This window comes from Rhipicephalus microplus, chromosome X, assembly GCF_043290135.1.
Source record: "Rhipicephalus microplus isolate Deutch F79 chromosome X, USDA_Rmic, whole genome shotgun sequence".
Taxonomy (NCBI): domain Eukaryota; kingdom Metazoa; phylum Arthropoda; class Arachnida; order Ixodida; family Ixodidae; genus Rhipicephalus; species Rhipicephalus microplus.
Genome location: NC_134710.1, coordinates 328,646,432 through 328,660,052, shown reverse-complemented (window position 1 = coordinate 328,660,052; position 13,621 = coordinate 328,646,432).

The window sequence follows — 13,621 nt, the reverse complement described above, 5'->3', positions numbered from 1 at the left end:
TGACCTCTGATGGATGGCGCTTACCCACAAAGGGGGATGGGCCAAGAACCGGGCGCAGGATACTTAAATAAAACTAAAATGAAAATGAAGCCAATCTGAAAAAGTAGCTTAAAATATCACTACCAAAAAACAAAAATGTTTGCTGAGCAAACGGTCAAACCATCTTTTGTTTTTGAAAGACATAACTACGAATTATAAACTAAAGATCTGAAAAGGTAGGGGTTCACTAGCACGGTAATCTTTTAGTTGAGTTGATGTAATCAAACACAGCGGGGCATACATACCTGTGGCAGTAACCAAATGAAGTTCCGCCACGTGATAAAATTATTGGTAGATTGACTTGTATTCCTAGCTTTTGTAATGGGGCTAATAAAAATCTTTTTCTCTGATAAGAATAACGATGACAGAATAAAAAGAAATGTTCAATTGTTTCAATTTCGTTGCACCAAATGCATAGCGGTGACGCCTTGAGCCGAGCTTTGTTAAGGTAATAATTTAGTTCTGGAACTGCACAACGCAATCTGGTATAAGTGACCTCTAACTGGCGAGGTGCACACCACTGTTTATTCCAGAAATAGCTCAAATGCTCGAAATCTTTGAAATTATCCAAATTACCTTTTCCCCATTGCAGGCAAGCATTTCGGAACCTTAGCGCTGTTACGCAAGCCGTATCTGGCAAAACTGGGATGGTGGGCCCACCCAGTGATACTGCTGCTAAAGAGTCCGCCATTTCGTTCAAATATAATCCGCGGTGGCCTGGTACCCATAGCAAATGCAGTTTTTTTACGTTTTTAGGTACTAAATGCCGAAACGTATTCATCAGCTCTGAATTTACTGCCGCAGAAAGGGCATTACAAACTGATAACGAATCTGTTATGATAACTGCTAATGATTCGCTTGAGGGCAATTTGCGTAGGGCAAGAACAATGGCGAATAATTCTGCAATGAATACCGGGGTATAATCTCGGAGTCGAATCGAAAAGGACCAGTCCAAAGAAGGAGTGAAGATGCCAACCCCAGCCTTTTCTTTTGACGCAGATGCATCAGTTGCTATGATATTGATTATCTCTAGGTGAGCTAGATAATCTGCTAACTGGTCATTTAAATACCTATATGCCAATTGTTTCGCGTTATGAGGAAATATATCATCGAATTGTATGCTAACCATTGACTTTAGGTTGTGTATTGGACCAATATGTTTAATTTTTACATTCAATTGCTGTAGTAGCGCTTGTGCAAATACTATTTGCGGGGTGTGTAGTCGTGACCAATGGGTTTCGAGAAATAAAGTCGGTTCTTGAATGAAAGCGTAAAATGAGTGTCTTTGGTGTGAACTGTATATATTTAAGAATGCTTGCACAGTAAGAATTTTAAACCTGTTTAGCAGAGAAGGTAGGCGAGCTTCCATATACAACACGTTATTTGCAACAAACTTTGGTAGACCCAGACACAAACGCAACGCTTCTCTTTCCAGTAGTATGTTGGGTCTCATTTTATAAGCTGCGCTTTCAGAAAATATTACACATCCGAATTCCATGATGGGCCGCACATAAAGTTTATATATCATTATTAGCACATCTCTTCTTCAACCCGCTTTAAGGTTTGCAAGCTTCCGTAGCCACCCCATGGCCCGTGTTGCCTTGGAATACACATCATCAATGTGACTTCTCCAATTTAATGTGTCATTATATATGATGCCCAAACATTTAAGGGAATTCACCTGCGGAATGAGCTCATTACTGTACATTAACGAGATGTTGATAGGCTGCAGAAAAGAGAATGCAAGAAGCACACTTTTCTTTACGTTCAGGGTCATATGAATATTTTTAAGCCATCTTTCTATCATATTGAGATAATTTTGTAGACTCTGGTATAATGATTGAAGGTCGGTATTACTTACAAAGAAAGCAATATCGTCCACGTACACATATAACTGAATATCCGTAGTTGATGGAATGGAGCTTAAGAAATGTTAAATAAAACTGGCGACAGGACAGCCCCCTGTGGTACGCCACGTGACTGCTTATATCTATTCGATGAGTACCCATCTTTAAAGCAGTAATATTCTCTCCCTCTAAAAAACTCCGACACCCACGCAGTGATGTAGTTGGGAAAGTGCCGATATTCCATCTGTTTTAATAAAATTGAATGCTCAACCCTATCGTACGCTTTAGCCAAATCTAGAGTAACTAAAGCACAGTATTGGCGCCGACGCCGAGCCAGTTGTATTCGGCTCTCTAAATCAACATGCGCACACCATATTGAGCAACCGGATCTAAAACCAATTTGACTGGGGTTTAATATTGCGTTACTATTAATATACTTTATTACCCGGGCATTCAAAATTCTTTCAATTAGCTTAACCAGATTTGACGTGAGTGATATCGGCCTTACATTGTCCGAGGCGTATCCTTTTTCTTGCTTTTTAAGAAGTGGAATCACTTTAGACAGCTTCCATTCCGCAGGTATCCAAGCTTTTGTCAAAGAAAAATTCACCAGAATAAGTACTTCAGTTGGAAAAATCTCGAATATTACTTTTATCATTGCATTTGTTACCCCGTCTGGTCCAGGTGCCGAAGGAGACAAGTGCCTTATTATCTCTGCCAGCTCATCTAAAGTAACCTCCTCGAAATCCTCGCCTGCCGTTGGGTTCACAATGTGCAGTTGTATAGTGCACATAAATCTATCTTGGAGCCCTTTAGCAATATTTTCTACTAAATCAGAGAGATCACGGGGGGAAAGAACAGAAGAGTCAGTATTTTCAGCGGGTGGTAACATCTTTTGAGATCTTAAAAATCTGAAGAGCGCTTTTTTGTTTTTAGCCCTAGAAAGATACTCATGTCGTTTCATATTATAACCATCTTTTGCTGTACTTACTGCACGTTTGAAGTCTGCTGCTGCGAATTTATAATCACACCAATTTTTTGGACATTGGTTTACCAGCAGTTGTTTCCATGCTGCTTTCCGTTTTCTATAGCTCCTCATGCACTCTTCAGTCCACCATGTACTAAAAGAACCTCTTGTGGCCGAGTCTAATTTAAACGTTGCGTGTTTTACTGATCTTTTTAACACTGCACATAGACTCATAGCCCTAATGTCACCTTGTATGTCCTTGCGGTAATCAAAAGTAGCCCTCAAGTCTTTTTCTAATTTTCTATAGTTGAGGAATGAGCGGGCCTTTTCGGCGACATGTATTCTTGGAAAGTTCAATACAAAACTAATAGGCAAGTGGTCACTGTTAGTAGCACAGTCTAAAGTTTGACACGAACATATATTTAGAGATGAGCTTGAAAACGTCAAGTCAATTACAGATTTAGAGAGACCTCAGACAAAAGTAGCAAATTGCGAAATTAAACAAGATAAATTCTTGTCAATAGCCCATTCCCACAAGCGTTTTCCGCTTAAATCTGTTTTAAAACCCCAGGCCACATGATGTGAATTGAAGTCTCCAGTGATTATTATATCCTTTCTGCAGGCAGAGAACATATCGTCTAGACTTCGTGTGTCTTGCACCCCGGCTGGGAAATACGCATTTACAAACGAAAAGGGAGAAGCGTCTGGTAATATTATGTCTACTATCAAAATTTCGCAATCTGAAGTCACACAACGATAAGAGATCGTAGCTTTGTGACTAAACCTAGTTGCTATCAAGACAGCAAGCCCACCACCTCTGCTAGGTCGGTCCAGTCGAAATAGCCGATAATTTTTTAGGTAAAACTTCTGGCTGGTTGACAGCCAGGTTTCTTGCAGTGATATAATATCCGCGGAAAGTTGTGAAGAAAGGTATGATAGATCTGTGGCTGCGGAAAATATAGATCTGCAATTCCACTGTAATATGGTTAGTGAACCTATTTTGACGACAGAACCGTCGCAGAAACTGCTTGGTCCCAAATGTCTTTTCGCAAAAAGTCTTTCTTAGACATGTTCTCAAAGAATTTTTTTTAGATAGATACTTTTTAGATTTCGAATTATGCGAAGAGTTTTTTGAATGGGGAGATCGGGTTCGCTTCAGAGCCTTATGAGAGTCCATATCCATATCTGCACATGCTTCCGAATCATCCGTAAGATCACCGTCTTCCGTTGTTTTGGAAGTCCCTGCCTCAGGAGAAATTGCTCGCTGACATGTTGTCGCACTTTCTATTTCCGTACGCTGCGATACCAATGATGTCTGAGGAGCCCAATCGTTCGTAGATGCTACACGTAGAATTTGAGATAGTTGATTGGAAACCAATTGTGCCAAGCTTTCAAAAAGGTTGTTTGCGAGGCGTTCCGATGCCCTTTCCATAGCCTTCTCTGTGGCCTCTGCGATAGATGTTGCGAGAGATGCATCCATGGCGGCGGTATTACGTGCTGCAACACCTGCATATCCTTTGGATCTCTCCTGCATTTCTGCAACGGCTTCTCTCCGAGAGCACCGCTTGCGTTCTACAATATCCAATATGGCAAGCTCCCTTTCTTTTGCTGCACAGTCTGCGGAGTCTGCAGGGTGCGCCCCATTACATAAGCAGCACCTCTCTTTCTCAGAGCTGCACTTGCGGCTGTCATGATTTTCACCACACTGACGGCATCTAAAAACTGATCGGCACCCTCTGACGCTATGTCCATATCGCCAACATTTTAAACACTGCAGGGTTTTGGGAGAAAGTGGCTCTACCTTATAGATCAGTGGCCATGCCTTAATTTCGGAAGATCGGACTGTTCCTAAAAAGGTCACTATCACCGATTCCGTTGGGGATTTTATTTTGTCAATTGTACGGGTGCACCTGTACACTGAAATTACACCCGCCACCGAAAACAAATCGAGCACTTCTGCAGGTGTCAGGCTTGTGTCTACACCGCGGACTAATCCTTTCGAGCATGCGAGGTGTGCCGGAATAAATGGGCCTACCGGATGCGCTGCGAATTCGGAACAATGCAGGAGCTCACGAATGCATTCCTGATCTGCGGAAGAGCACAGGATGCCTCCACGACCAAACTGGCGGACCTCAGTGATCTCCTGAAGATGCGAAGTGGCTTTTCGAAGCTCCACTTGAATCGCTTTTGGGTTCTTCAGCGGAATACTGCCCCCATCTGTAGGTACCAGGGCCACAGGGACACTTCTCGCTCCACTGCGTAACAAATAGTCTATCGGCCAATCCTTGGCGGGAGTGGAAGCTAACCAAGGGGAGTGCCCTTGGCCGGGGGAAGAAAATGACATCAAGATCGAATGACTCGCTTCAGCTGAGAAAGACCAATACAGTTACCGGAAAATAACGAACTCTCAAAGAACAACAAGGATGCTGCCGCCCAATCCTGAGCCCGGGCAGCTTCTTCATAATCGAGCCTCACAGTCGAACAGTCGTATTTGGTCTGCTTCTGCATGATTGTTAGCCACTCAACAAGATCATTCCTTGTTCTTGTTCACCTTCACTTGAGGCTCATAATCACTGTGGAAGATCGGCCAAGAATTGAGTGGTCTTATATTAAGCGGGCGTGTCTAGAAGCTTTCTCTGGTCTTCTAGGACCGGGGTCGATATTACAATCGATGCTTTTCAAATGATCGAAGCACTAAGCCAAAGTCGAGCATTAATTCTCCCTATTCGTGAATTCGCGTAGCTATAGTGACAATTTGTGTTAGATCAAGGAAGAAAGCCAGGTCTAAAAGAACTCGAAACACAGGTTGTTCATTTTGACCTTCCAGATAATTCCCCCAATTGATACGCGGTAAAATAAAGTCTTAGGTCAACATAGTATAATAATTTGGATGGTTAAACTTGTATATTGGGAATTCTTAAGCAGTACCATGATTTCTTCAGGAGTATACTGGGGAGTGATACACCACGATAACTAAAAATATTGCAAATAGTCATCTTTGTCGTGCACGCAACTAGTTCCAATTCCGGTGAGATGAACATTTCAGTACAATGAACTGAAATTTTCGGCCAATTCACACGTGCAACATTCATAAAACTGGATAGCCAGCCCTGCAACCACAATAGAAGTTTGGCCAATACGCCTAGATAGGGTCTATTTTTCGAAATCAGTGTCAAGATCTGGCGGGGTTCTGTGGTAGTATATTTGACTGCCACACTGAATGCTTAAGTTTGAGTCCTGCTCTGCTGTGATACTGACATAAATTCTTTGAATTTGTCGGGCCGACGCTGCCGATGGAATAGCTTTTCTTAACGCTCTCGCTTCAAAATTAGCCAATGTTCGCGCCGTTCTAGGGTAGAACTGTAAGTCATCCGTGGCACATACCCGCATACTATGGCGTATACCCAATCGTGCTATACTTGTGCGTACCATACGTATTTGGAGGAAAAAGTTTGATGAGGCACGTGATGAAATTGTCACATTTATGTTATGACGAGGCTGTCGCATTCGTCAAACCATCGTACTCTGCCAAACTAACTTTGGTTCACTCCAAGTGAAGGGGGTGATCGCGAGGGCACCCAATCGTAGCTGGTCAGATAGATAGATACGCATATACATTTATAGGCTCGCAGAATTCCCTGCAGTCCGCGTAGAAATGTCTCGTATTTAAAACCACCAGCCCTTCGCTCAAAACGGCTAAACCACAGCGAAAACTGGAAGGGTGGACTTAGCACATCTTCAAAACTCTCTTGCGGCAACTACTACATTTACACAACACTTGTATGGTACCCAGTACACGATAACTCGTCATCTTTTTTCGAGTAGTTAGTGCACTTTGCCATTATTCATCATTCTTCGGAAAAGCGTGGTGTTCGCTTCACATTTGTAAGGCATCATGTGCATTTTGTTGATGCTGTGGCGGACGACAGTAAAGATTGGTTCCTGAAACATTTGTGACGAGGGGAGGGGGCGGCAATACTCAACGACTATTTCGCTGTGTCGCCTGGGGTTCGTACTTCAATGTTGTAAAACGTGCTGTTACAAATGTCAACGTGATTCCTCAGCCGACATAAATCCTGCATAGGGTCAGTATAGAACGTATTCTATAGTTACAAACAACATCGTAGCTTAGTGGTAGAGCACTGGCTTGTCACGCAGAGCTTCGGCTCAAGTCCTGCCCTTTGTTTCAGTTTGTTTAGTTTCTTTTTTTTTCGCGTGATTGTGGGTACAGACACTAGCGTTGGTGGTGGTGGACAACTACGGCACCAGAATCAGTCATTTTTTGTGGTCTCAGAACATCTTTGGCTTTAAATTCACTTAGGAGGAAAACATCTCTGTCGCACTTCTCGCATTTTAGTTACGTACATGGACTCAGTCAAAAATTTGTTTGTTTCGATGATTGCTCTGTGCATATATGCTCCTTTTAGAGACAGGGGGATCTTCGTTGTCAATCAAGTCTGTGAGCGCGAAAAACAGCGTCTGTGAGCTTTCGATCCCCCCCCCCCTCCTCCACACTCTCTTTCCACAAAATAAATGTCAGAAGGCAAACACACAAGCTGGTCGTGGAGACGTCGAAATTTGTGTCTCAGTAAAAAAACTAAATACGAGTTCTGCACACTACGTATTTCGGTATGAAATAGGCCGCAATATGAAGCAAACGGGCGACCGAGGTGATACGAGTGGCCCTGCAATCGCCACCCTGATTACTAACAGCTTCCATAGTTGTACATGCAGAGCTCTAAATTGTTGCAGCGGATCTGTATATGGCACACCTCCTTGGAATCGTGGCGTCGTTGCATTTCCAAGAAACCCCACGTGAGCTCAATTGAAGTGAATAACGTCATTGTGTCACATATCTCTTAAATTTGTGATATCATCGTTATGCCTACGTATTTGGAGTGTCATGCGGTTGCATCACTACCACATTACGGCGCATGATTACGTCATCATCGACATCGTAGATTAGTCAAATGTTTGTCGACATCGGAGGTAGTGCCACGCCTCATGAAGTGGAGAACGTTTCAGTGGAGCGGCCCGCCCTTCGTAGGCCTTTCGTCACATCTGTCGTGTGAAGGCACCGGCCACCTTGGCGCAGTTGCGCGTGGCAAGTGTGGGCCCACTGCGCATACCCACGCTGGAAGATTTGCCAAGAACCGGGTAGTTTTAACAGAATACTTTATTTTGTTTGCTTATTTTTTAGTGATAAAAGACCTGGATAAAAATAATGAAATATTAGATATTGACCAATAAGAATCATGGATATAGAACATGAAGTTGATGATTTCAACAACAACAATACCAATAACAACAATAATAAGTAGGTAAATAAATAAGTAAAAAAATAATAAATAAATAATAAAGTACTTTGGGAACAAGTATTCAACACCAACTCATTTTTGTCATCCTTTTGTTCTTAACTTTCTGTCAAGGTCGCCTTGTCTACGCTGTTAAAGTTTGGAGGCCAGGTTAAGTTCCTGCCTACGGAAAACTAGGTCAGAATTCACGCATTCATTTTCTCCATACTCGGGGAAAGATACTCCTACTAAACAAAATATGCTAGCCCGTCACTTCAACATTTTTTTAATGAAAAGCCGGCACTCTTGTTTCCCGTAATGTGTGCTAACGTACCCCTTTGCGAGCAGACACAGCACGCGGTCAGCTTTCATAAGCTGCCATCCGCACCCGCCTTGTTTGAACATTCTGGGGGGCCGTTACCTGGTCCACTTACAACTCGCTTCACATGAACGTTCGCGTACTGTGGCAGCTTCTGAAAACACGGCGTCCGAGACCAGCCCGAGCAGAATGAACTACGTCGTCGTGGAGAAGATCGGGAAAGCACCGTGCGTACTGCGTCGTGTGCAAGGCTAAGTGCAAGTTCAACGGCGAAATCCTGGGAAGAAGGTCAGAGTCAAGGGCAAAGCGGAAGGCGTGCCGGCCACGTTCATACGAGAGGTGTCCATCCACATGGCAGCTAAAACACGACAACGTAGTGCGTCTCGTGTACGTTGTCATGACGGCGTCTGAGGCTGCACACTTGCTCTTCGAGTGTATGACCATGGACCTTAGGAAGCGCTTGGATGCACGGCTCGAGCGCATGATCCTATAGATGGCTCCATCATTAGGAAGTGCCTCAGCCAGATCGTTTATTAGTGTGGCAGCAAGGTCAACGACACTTCGAAAAAAAAGAAAAGCAACAATGCGGTGTGGTATCCCGCTACGTAGGCGCTTCCAGCTTACTTTATTGGGGCAGCCCTCCATCGTCACGAGATAGTGAAATCTGGTCATGTGACCCGCGAAACTCGAGTTGAGGGTCGGCTTTTCTGTATTTAAAATTTTGTAAGTATACCTTCAGACGAAGTGGCAGTGATAACGGCACGCAGACTGCGTGCCGTTATCAGTGCCACTTCGTCTGCATCAGTCTGCATGTGCTTCAGTATACTCAACCCACGAATAAAACATGCTGCTTTGAATAGTGGTTGAGGGCCCCTTTAATTTTCCGGAGTCCTCCAGTACACCATCTCTCATAATCATGTGGTGGTTTCGGAACGTCGAACTCCACATATCTATCTATCTATTCGTTAGACGCATGAATTACGTAGGGGGTGCCGTGTACTCCGCTCCCCGGCCAACTCTACCCAGGGAGTTCTCGATAAATATATCTTTTCTTGTCACCTGTTTCAAGAAGAATGCCTTTGCTGGTTTGCAACACATTGTAATTTGTACTCGAAGGTACTATCTCAAAAGGCGCCAAGACGAGCACCAATTACGTGAGATATTGATGTTAAAGTGCATTGACACCATCATAGAAAAGCTAATTGTAGATTTACGGACTCATTGGTCGACTTACTCGTACTCCGACTAAGATAGAGCCGCGAGTCCGAGTGAGTCCGGTCGAAAAATGTTTTTCGTAAGCGTGAGTCAGCCTCAGTGAGTTCGGCTCAGGATATCTTTGGCGAGTGCATGTCTGAGTGAGTCTTAAGCGCACAGTACTTTTTCGCAGTGGGTCTTACTGAGCTCCATATGTAATCCTGCTTTTTCTGTAGCGTATTTTACGTCGAGAAATATTTGTGAATTGGTGCCATTATTGGTGAAAAGTAGGATGTCATCTGTAAACTATGAGGTATTCAGAGTTAATTTTTTATTTCTAACTATTTCAAGAGTTCAGTCATTTTTCTTCTAAAAATGCATGTAGGAAATAATGGGGGGATCGCATCCAGTCGGCCGATCTTTTTTCGTCGCAACATTTACTTTTCCTTCACAAATCTGTGTATATCGGAGATTTTGTAGACAAGCAGATAACGGTTGTGGTATTCAGACATGTCTAAGTTTCTCTTTGCGAGGCAGTGAATAAAGCTTTTTATGGGTAGATGGCTCTTTCGCATCCATGAACGTCGCATAAAATTGAGTTTTTCAAAATAGTTCACAATCGCTGGATTAGTCGATAAACGACGGTCCATTCTACACCTCTCCTTGAAGTCAGCTAATCTAGATTGATTGAAGTCTAGGTTGATTGAAGTTGGACCTTTTTATAAAGTTAGTGCAACTGCCTTTGCGAATTTTTTTACATATTGGGGAGAATAAGCTGATGGGCTTATCAATATTGTGTTGTTTGTTTCGTACTAGGGCTACGTCATTTCTACCTATAAATCTGCAAGCATGGCTAACTTAAAATGGCACATTTATTTGCCAAACTTGTACTCCTCAACCACTTTGCTCAAAACACCTATTTTCTTGTAATGGGAAGAAAGCTTTGTAGCATTTCACCGCTTTGATAAAAAATTGATTTGATTGATATGTGGGGTTTAACGTCCCAAAACCACCATAAGATTATGAGAGACGCCGTAGTGGAGGGCTCCGCAAATTTCGACCACCTGGGGTTTTTTAACGTGCACCCAAATCTGAACACACGGGCCTACAACATTTCCGCCTCCATCGGAAATGCAGCCACCGCAGCCGGTATTCGATCCTGCGATTTGCGGGTCAGCCGACGAGTACCTTAGCCACTAGACCTTCACGGCGGTGCGCATTGAGAAATAATAAATTTTTACTTTGGTGTGGGCCTTGGTTGCTAAGGCATGCTTGCATTCCTGAAGAAATAGACACACTAAAGCGACAGTTTCACGTTTTATTTCGTTGCGTGAGGCTATAAGCTCAAGTCTTCGATATTACGAGCGAAATATTTTACGAGCGAAACAGTCGGATATTACAAGCTAAACACAGTCTAGTTCGACCACATCGGTGCGGCCTTCGCTGACGTACAGGAGATCCGCCAGAATATTGATGCCGGCAACATTTTTCGCGAATGTCCTTCACCCGTGCGCGCAGTGCCTGCCTGCTGGAGTCTTTCGGCAATGCCACCATGCAGTACATGCTAATCTACGTCTTAAACATGATTTCGCTCTTTCGTTGGGGTCCATACCGAGTTGCGAGGCGAAATTACGCTGAACTGGCATACCATGTGTCCTCCTGAGGCAGCACTCGGGGAAGGCATCAACACGGCATCCATAAATCGTTGATAACGCCGCACTGTTGCACTACGTAAAAGGAAAGTCAAATATGCGAATTTGTACGAATCTATATTGACTGTACGCAACAATAGGTCAATCACGCATAAAAATGTTCGCATAAATTAAGCAAAAATATCGGTCGCTTGCAGCAAACCAGGCAGCCAATTCGGACGTGGTGCTCGTCTGGTGACCTGAGCAGTCGACCGGTCGTGATGTCAGGCATCTCCTTGCTTCCCCCGCCTTCCGCTGCGTTCAGTGACGAGTCAACGCAGGCACCTTCACCTTCAGGGTCATCGTTGCGAAGGCGTGGCCCAGTGGTCACGAGATCCTCGAACTCCTTCAAGAGGTTTCTATTTCCCGGACTGAGGCTTCGGGCAGGGCTACGACAACTGGAGCAATCCGTTGGCTCTTGTATCACTGCACTTCGGACTCAAGTCGCTGTCGACGTGCCCTTTCGTCACGACGTATTGGATTAGGGCTCAGGCCGCCAGTGCTTCTGCTTCGGATTTGTTGCGGCCACTGCCTTTGTACACTCGCATGGCCACTTCATCGCGATGTCCAGTGAGATACATAGAAGGTGTTTTCAGAGGACATCGTTCACCATCCACTTCTAGGGTGGCCCTTGTTTAATGTCTTGAAGAACCTATTCTCTGCAGAACTTAGCACATGCGAGCACTGGCAAACTTGATAGCACCCTTCTTAGTTGATGTTATTGCATCAACCGACAATTCTCTGGGCCAGGAGACAAACTTGTGCTTTCCATAACTCCTGGCCATCTGCGAAAAGAATATCAGACTTCAGAGAATGATTTCATCACGGGTGCTGCCACATGTGCCCGTATGCTGCTGCAATGCTCGTCGAAGTGCGTGCAAGATGCTCGGTGTTCTTTACAGTTCCGCTATGCTTGAGACCTCCCTCAAGGCGCACATGGCCGACGAAACTGCGTTGCGACTCGTTGAATCACGATACAGGCCGTGTCGGGAGGAGGGGTGCAAGCGAATCTGTTTCGCCTGCAGCTCTTTGGCACCCGAAGGCCTTATCCTTCCCGTAGACTTTTGTTGACGCTTCACGAATACAGCAAGGACAAGTCTTCGACAGGAGGGCGCCTTTCGGAGCTCTGGCCATCTGCAGCGAGTTTCGCGGCCTAAGTGAAGTCGACTGTCCGAGTGGCGAGGAGAAAACCAAGCTCAGCTTGCCGCTTTCAGCTCGACACTGTGACCATTGAAATTCCTTTGCGCTTCCGATGGTCTTGGGAGTACGAGATGCCAGAACCTTGTTGTTTCGACGATGTGCGTTAGTCGACCCGTAGCGGCAGTTGTCACCACTGCAACGAGTTCGGATCAACATTGTCCGGCTGGTGGACGGGGACAGGCAGGTCGTCGATCAGGCGCGGAGGAACCAGCAGGCCGCATCCAAATCCACTCCAGGGCGTTGCCGAAGAAGGACTGTCGGACACGCAAGGCTTTGTCACTGTTGCACGAACGCTGGATAATTCGGTCGACACTTCGTGCCTGCGACACATAAGAAAATAAATGAAAAATGCGATTTCTTTTTGTAGTGGCACCAATGCGAATAACACAGTTACATCTAACATTATTAGAACATATAGCGTTTGCTGGATATCAAGCGGCGATTGCAATATGTGATGAACAAATTTTCAAAGATATGGCGTACGATGCCATCACAGAAAAAAAGAAAAAAATTGATTTTTTTGTGGTTAAGCCTATGTGAACAACTATACCACACCTAAATCTAACATTAGTAAAAGATATATCTTTTTCTGTATGTCAAGTGGTCATTTAAAAAACTGGTGAACGAATTTTCAAAGATTTGGCGTAGATTAACTATATGTTACGTTGTTGCACCGCCAATGGCGTCGTCTTCGATTTAGCTATAGAACGAGGGGACAAGGTACTCATATATCACTATTCTTAGAAGTAAGTATTGCTAGGCAAGATAATTTAGTTGATTTCAGTTGCATCAAATATAGATCTGAAAAGAATCAGCGAAGCTCGAGTGTATATTTTTGCCTGAAGAAAGACCACTTAGACTGGACGAGGTCTCCTGTAGTTTCGACATGCCAGAACGACGCAATCCTATGCTGTTGAATTCTGAGATAAGAGCCGGTGGTGGAAGTTGCAGGAGATATGTGCTATACGTTTTCCACTGTTTATATTTCTTTAAAAAATGGTATATGACAGCCACGCACCCTTTAGAGGAGAGTTTAACTGAAAAATCGCAGGTTACCACCAACGACCGGA